Source organism: Echinops telfairi, unplaced genomic scaffold (genome assembly GCF_000313985.2).
Source record: "Echinops telfairi isolate 266 unplaced genomic scaffold, ASM31398v2 ScPeMD7_1;HRSCAF=3_0, whole genome shotgun sequence".
NCBI lineage: Eukaryota > Metazoa > Chordata > Mammalia > Afrosoricida > Tenrecidae > Echinops > Echinops telfairi.
Window position 1 is genome coordinate 7,747,006 of NW_022103896.1, and position 6,719 is coordinate 7,753,724.

General features: G+C 52.7%; 1 pseudogene; it reads left to right on the plus strand.

The window, feature by feature from the left end:
• The first annotated feature begins 752 nt into the window (after positions 1–752).
• Positions 753–4,342, plus strand: LOC101644943 (annotated as a pseudogene).
• The last annotated feature ends 2,377 nt before the right edge of the window (positions 4,343–6,719 follow it).

The window sequence follows — 6,719 nt, forward strand, 5'->3', positions numbered from 1 at the left end:
GGTGGAGCACCAAGTCATCCTGGCTGCGTCAGAGTGGTGTGGGTGAAGAACAAGAGGGCGTACAGCCGGAGGCTGCATCGGCAGGGGCGTGGCTGGGCTCCATCTCAAGTCCTTGGGCACCTCCCGAGGGGATCAGCCCTCTCTTGCAGGGAGCCAACAATGAAGACCACATGGGTCCAGAATGGGGTGGGAGCTGTCCCCCTTTGCCATTACCACAGCCCCCTGCTGCCAGCACCCTGTCCCAAGAGTGGATGGGGCAGAGATGGGATGTGGGAAACTCTGGAAGAAGGCCCCACTCAGAGGATGAAATGACTTTGGGGACAGGGAGTGTCGGGCTGGGCTCACATCTAATTCATCTTTTCCTACCCTGCCCTGGGGGATTCTTAAAGGAGCCCTGGTAACACAATGGGCCATGTGTTGGGCTGCTTACCAGCACATCAGAAGTTCGAACCCACCGGCGGCTCTGAGGGAGAAGGATGCATCTGTCTGCTCTCATACAGATGTGCAGTCTTGGAAACCCACAGGGGAAGTTGCACTCCGGCTACAGGGTCTCTGTGCGTCAGAATCGACTCTGTGGCAGTGAGTTTGGGTTTTGGATCCTTCTTTTAATAAGAAAGCATTCCTACTTTGGCCACTTTCCAGAGTGGGAGGTTCAGTGGTAGCGCCTCCCTCTGGCAAGGCTGCACAAGGGGGGAGGAGGGAGAGCATTCTTTCAGGGAGCCCCCAGGTTCTTTCAGATAAAGCAGGAATGGATGCCCCATGCCCCACTCTTTCCCTTCACCAAGAAGGATGAGAGGGTGAGGGTGGGTGGGGCCTCCAAGCCACAGTCGTGCCAGCTGCCCGCTCCCACCCTAACCCACGTTCTCCACCCCTGCCCATGATGCCCGCTCCTTGGAATGTCCTGGAAGCCAACGATAGCCCTCCCCCAGTGCAGCTTAATTTGAGGCTTTTGGGAATGGGGTGGAGCTGTGGACAAAGATGCTTCTCTGCTGGCAACAGGCTGGCTTTCCTGCGGGGCCTTCAGAGGACACGAGTCCACTAAGTGGCTGATATGCTGACATAGTCCTCCTTGGGCTGTGGTGGCAGCTTGCATTCCTTGACATGATGGTTAAGACACCCAGGGTTGTAGCACCAGACTCCTTGGGACCTGCATCTCTGCACGTACTGTGCCCCAGTGCCATTCTGGCTCCTAGTGCAGCAGACACTACCTCCCACCCCCTGCCCCCGGCTCTGTGACATGGATGGACCCAGGCCCTGGGCAGACTTCTGATCTCCACGGCCTCACCCGCTTGCAGGCTCCGGAAGTCCCCCGTGCACAGCTGGCTGTGGTGTACGAAGATGCCCACCAGGGGTCAAGTGAGATACTGGTGCTGGCTGTCATGGACAGGAAGCTGAAGCCCAGGTGCACACAGAACCACTTACACACGCCTGGACCTTGCGGCAGCTATGTGTCCTCTGCAGGGCCGCCCACGGTCACGGAGCCCCCAGGCAGACTGCTGGCGGGAGGTGGAAGGACAGGGCCTGGGTTGAACCTCTTGCTGGCCATCTGCTGACTCCGGAGAGGACAAGAGGCCAGCCAGCCAAAGCCCTCCTTTTCTGAAGTCTTCTTAGCGTGGCATCTGATGGAACGCAGGCTCCCGGATGTCACAGGGTGGGCCTGTCATGTTCTTTGTATTTTTGTCAATAACTCAGCAGTGACGGACAACTGGGCAGCATGACCCACTGTCCACCCCTAACTGATTTCTAGAAACGCTGTCCCAGGACCTTGGAGAGTCTGAAGTACTAGCATTTTGTGATGTCACTTGTTTGCTGGGTAACCCATGTCTGTTGATCCTGTCACTGTTGCTGGTGGTGCTGCGGGGCGGGGGCATGGGGGTACCCCTTTTCTCAGTATTGGCGAATTAGCACCCTCAGCTGAGTGCCCCACGGAGCTAGGGGTGCAGCCACAATGCTGACTGGCCGTCCTCTTCCACAGCCCAACTCTCCAGTGACTCAGTCCGTCTCCCTCACCCCCGGGTCCTGGGGCCTCCTAGTCTCAAGGAGGCAGAGCTAAGTGAACCGCAGGCACAGTTTCCCTGGCATGGCAGGCAGAGAGCATCCCAGCCCCTGGGAACAGAAGCCCACCGGGCCAGTGTGTTGAGCGGCCTCAGTCGGGGGCCATACCTGGAGGTCAAGGCAGAGGAGGGGGAGTGAGGGTATCAGAGTAGAACTGGGCTCTGGGGGTTTCCCACGGCCGAGTTTTCAGGAGTCCATTAGGCGGGCAGTTGACAATCCCCAGCTGCTCCTCTGGAGAAAGGCAGGCCTTTCTACTCCCGTCATGCTTGAAGGTCTCGGGACCCCATAGGGACAGTTCAGCCCTGTCCTGAAGGGCTGCTGTGGGAAGGAACAGCCTCGATGGCCGTGAGCCTGAGTGAGACGTCCCCAGGACTTTATTCAGACACCTGAGTCCAGGTGCAGACTGGAGCCACCCACCTTTCAGTCCACAGCTGAGTGTGCGTGCGTGACCTGCCTCCCAGCGAGGCTCCTTCTCAGCTCCCTGCCAGTGAGTCCACTCTGACTCTTAGCGACCCTACAGGACAGGGCAGACTGCCCCTGTAGGTTTCTGAGACTGTAACTCTTTATGGGAGTAGAAAACCTCATCTTTCTTCCTCAGAGTGACTGGTGGTTTCGAACGGCTGACCTTGAAGTTAGCAGCGCAGCGCATAACCTACTACATCCCCAGAGCTTCAGGGACTCTTCACAGTCCCTACAGACGAGCAAACCAGCAAACAGCAAGCGTTGCCCGGAGCTCATACTGACTGCACGCGCTGCAGAGTTAGACGGCTCCACATGTTTCCTGTCTTCTTCCCAGAGGAGCCCTGGTGGTGTAGAGGGTTACACATCAAGCTACTCACCACAAGGCCAGGGGTTCAAAACCATGAGCTGCCCCATGGCAAAAAAAGGAGGCTCTCTACTCCTGCAAGACCATTCTGCCCTGGGCTGTCGGGTTGATGCAAGTCAGAATGATCTTCACGCCAATGGATTGTTTGAATCTTTGTGAGAGCAGGCTGCCAGGCCTTTCTCCAAAGTGCCTCCGGGCTGGTTCGAACCACCCACCTTTGGACTACTAGTCGAGTGATGAACCATTGGCAGCACCCAGGGCCTCCCAACGCCCCCTAGTTGATTCTTAGTCATGGGAGCACCTAACGTCTGAGCTCTGCAATGGTGTTTTCCATCCCAGCCGCCGCTGTGTCTCTGGAGCGAAATGAAAGAACAAATGGGGCCCCACGAGCCCAGGGCTGTTGCTATGATCTTTAACCTGGTTTCTGGAGGCTGCCTCTCTGCCAGCTGCAGAGGCTCATACTCCGAACTGGGAGGAGATGAGCCTCTGTCTTCCAGGGACCTGTGAGCCAGTGACAAATAGGTAAGAAAGTAAAGCAATGTGCCTCCCATGCAGAGGCATGATTCCATGCAGGGGACACAGGGATGAGAATGAAGAAGGGGTCAGGTCTTGAACAAAGAAGGTTTTCCCGGGGAGAGGATGCTCAAATGGAATGTGGAAAGATGCATGTTTTTACCAGCTGTCTGAGACAAAGCAGAAGCGGATGCGACAAGGTCAGGGAATGCTAGGTGGGGCTCCTGTGAGTGGCATTAGGGAGCCTAGCATCATTTCCACTGAGAGTGTGCAGATACTTACACGGGACACACTGAGTCAGGCTGGTGTGGCTCTGAGACGCGATCCCGGAGAGGAAGGAAGGCTTTTACGCGACAGGTTTGCTGCCAGAATACAGAGAGCGGCACTGTCCCCATGGACAGAGTGGAAGCTGGGGTTCTGTAACCTGGCATGGCGGTCACCTTTGCTCCAGTCAGTGTGACCACTGAAGTGAAGTCTGTTGAAATGCACCATGAAGCTTTGAGGGAAGATCTGTCCAGGGACAAGGTACGCTTCAATGTCAAGAACGTGTCTGTCAAAGATGTTCCCCATGGCAACGTGGCTGGTGACAGCAAAAATGACCCCCCAAAGGAAGCAGCTGACTTCACTGCTCAGGCGATCATCCTACACCATGCAGGCCACATCAGCGCTGGGTACGCACCTGCGCTGGATTGTCACCCAGCCCACATGGCTTGCAAGTTTGCTGAGCACAATGAAATGGATTGCCATTCTGACAAGAAGGCGGAAGAGAGCCCCAAATTCTTGCAGCCTGGTGATGCTGCCATCATTGACATGGAACCTGGCAAGCCCATGTGTATGGAGACCTTCTCTGACTGTGCTCCTCTGGGTCGTGTTGCTGTCTGAGACATGGGGCAAACAGTGGCTGTGGTGCAGGGTCCCCAAGTCTGCCTAGAAGACTCAGAAGGATAAGTGACTGTTGCCCATCACACCCGCCACCCCAGTCTGAATCAGCGGTGGAAGAACAGTGTCAGACTGGTCGTCTCAATCAGCTATTGACGTTTCATAGCCAAAGACTGGTTGATGAGAACAATGCATCGTCAAACTCTTAGAAGGGAATGTTTGTGGACCTTATGTTTCTTTTTTGTGTGGTGGCTTTAAGTCATTAGTTTTTAAAATCAGTGCTTTAAAAATGGAAAACAACTTGACCAAAATTTTGTCACAGAACTTTGAGATCCATTCAAACAAAGTTTAATGATAGAAGAAGGAGAAGGAGGAGGAAGAGAAAGGAAGAAGGCAGATGACAGAGAGCTTTGGTCATCCTAACACAGAGCTTAGGGAGAATGGGAGAGTGAGAGCAGGGAGGTGTCATAGTCAAGCTTCTAGTCTACAAGGAGATGATGGACTGTGGATGGTGGAGAGTAAGGTTCCATCTGTACACAAGGGGATCTCATTCATCCCTACCCTCCACTCACCTACCCTTCCATCCATACATCCATTCACCCATCCATCCACCTGTCCATCCATCTACTTGCCCACCCATCCATCCATGCATCTACCCTTCCATCCATACATCCATTCACCCATCCGTCCACCAGTCCATCCATACATCCACCTGTCCACCCATCCATCCAAGCATCTATCCATTCATCTACCCATCCACCCACCCATTCATCCGTCTACCCATCTACTCATTTATCTACCCATCCATCCATTCATCCATCCATCCACCCATCCATGCATCTATCCATCCACCAACATATCCATCCATCCATTTATTAAAATTTTTGTATTGCGTTACTTAATTCATTAACTACCCATCCAACTATTCATCCATCCATCCAACACATCTATGCATCCAACTATACAGATTATCTACACATATCTATATATCCAATTTAAAGCCATCACCTACCCATTCACCTATGCATCCATCTTTAATTTAATTCATTCACCAATAAACCCACCCATCCTTTAGTCCATTCACCCATCATACCTTCGGGAAATGCAGACTCATATTTAGCATCTATTCTCTGCCTGTGACTATGCTCAAAATGCAAAGACACAGCGGGCATCATCCCTGTCTCAACAATCTCAGCTGTGAGAAGAGATGGCATAAGTTGAATAAGGCCAATTAAAGTAAAAGAACAATAGTCTGTGGGAAATGCTTCAAGCTTCTCAGTCCGGCAAAGGCCTCTGTGTGTGGGTACTGACTTCCTGTTCGTCGTGTCCCACCGGGACCCCATTCAGGAACATCTGCAGAGCCCAGGACACTCAGCACTCTCCCTTCCTGAAGACCTCCTTGCTCCTGGAGTCTCCCTCCCAATCTTCATTGGCTCCTTTGTGGAGCCGGCCCTGATACGGCCCTCCTACCCCCATGTGATGGTTAAGGATTACATCAACTAGACATTTCTGGCTAGGGATGGAGTCCAAGCTGTCGATCAAGTGGTAGTTTGATAACACTTCTTTGGGGGTGTGGCCTTCTGTATAAGAGCAAGATCAAACAGGGACCACTCTTCCACTTCACCTTCCTCCTCGCTGGACTGCGCTGGGCCTCTGGGCCTGCTTCCAGGGGCGGAGCTGTCAGCACCCTCCCATGCTCCCACTGACCTTGAATCCATGTGACTCCACACCCACTGGCCTGCGGGCTTCTTCCTGCTCCATCTTTCTGCAGCTAGGTGAGTCTGAAGAGGACCCGGCTAGCAAGGGGCCCATGCACTTGAGTTGGACCGGGCTGGGGCGCCTCCTTGACATAAAGTTGCCTCTTTGTGTAAAGATATTTCTTGACATAGATGATGCCACTGATGTGTTTCTCTAGACAACCCGGCCTCCACACACGCAGCTCATGGCCCTCATACGCTGAACAAGAATTAATTCAAGCATTACAACCTTGAGAAGAATTGGAAGACCAATGCCACATCAAGAATTCCAGAACTCTCCATTGTGCTCCTGCCAAGGGGCACTTTAGTGCTTCATATTTAAACAAACAAATTGATTCAAGCATTACAAGGAGGAAAAAGTGGAAGTGTATCCAAAGCCTTGCCTCCCCCAGAAAAACAAAATGATAGCGATTTTCTGGTAAACATCATGCGCTACGAGGACGAGTGAACCCCAACCAATTCCATTCGTGCCTTCATTTCCCCTTGTTCCTGACTTGTATCATCAACTTCTAGAAAGTGCCTGGTGCAGGGAAGATGCCCAACGAGTATTCCTTGAATAAACAAGAGAAAGAATTCCACTGTAAGGAGATCGCCAGACCACTCCCACAGTGCTTGCAATGTGATCTGAAATTAAATTTTAAAAAGAAATGGAAGTGAAACTCTAGAAAAAGGAGGAACTTGATAACGTT